Here is a 354-nt window from a genome sequence, read left to right as displayed (position 1 = left end):
ACTTTTTAAAAATTAATTATTATAATTTTATAAATAATTTTTGAAAATAAAATTTTAATTAAAATTTAATATTTCTCTTAAATATGTATATGAAAAATATTGTGTATATATATGATTTGCAAATAACAATTTATACAATAATTATTCCAGGTGCAGCATGTAGCAATATGCCGATGCAACTTGGTGAGTGAATTATTTATCACATATACAGATATATAGTAATGCCCGAATTTGCACAATACAATTTTACCCGAATGATTATAAATACGAATATATATAAATGATATCGAAAACCACACACATGTTTGATGAAAATCAATAATTAAATTATATATATATATATATATACCTAGA

The 354-nt window shown here is 20.3% G+C and overlaps 1 protein-coding gene and 1 long non-coding RNA gene across 2 annotated transcripts in view; one reads left to right on the top strand and one right to left on the bottom strand.

Moving 5' to 3' along the window:
• Window positions 1–354, top strand: part of LOC115237725 — a 113,229-nt gene that overhangs the window by 9,527 nt on the left and 103,348 nt on the right. The window contains exon 3 of the long non-coding RNA XR_003884384.1: window positions 151–183. This is a non-coding gene — a long non-coding RNA (uncharacterized LOC115237725). The remainder of the gene's footprint in view (window positions 1–150; window positions 184–354) is intronic.
• The window catches only part of LOC115237724 (dipeptidase 1-like), a 79,349-nt gene that overhangs the window by 66,725 nt on the left and 12,270 nt on the right, over window positions 1–354 (bottom strand). The gene's annotated exons all lie outside the window — the stretch shown is intronic.

The sequence above is a fragment of the Formica exsecta genome, unplaced genomic scaffold (assembly GCF_003651465.1).
Source record: "Formica exsecta isolate Colony F162 unplaced genomic scaffold, ASM365146v1 scaffold308, whole genome shotgun sequence".
Lineage (NCBI taxonomy): Eukaryota > Metazoa > Arthropoda > Insecta > Hymenoptera > Formicidae > Formica > Formica exsecta.
The sequence above is the reverse complement of the archived record's forward strand: the minus strand, read 5'-3'. Positions and strand labels throughout refer to the sequence as shown.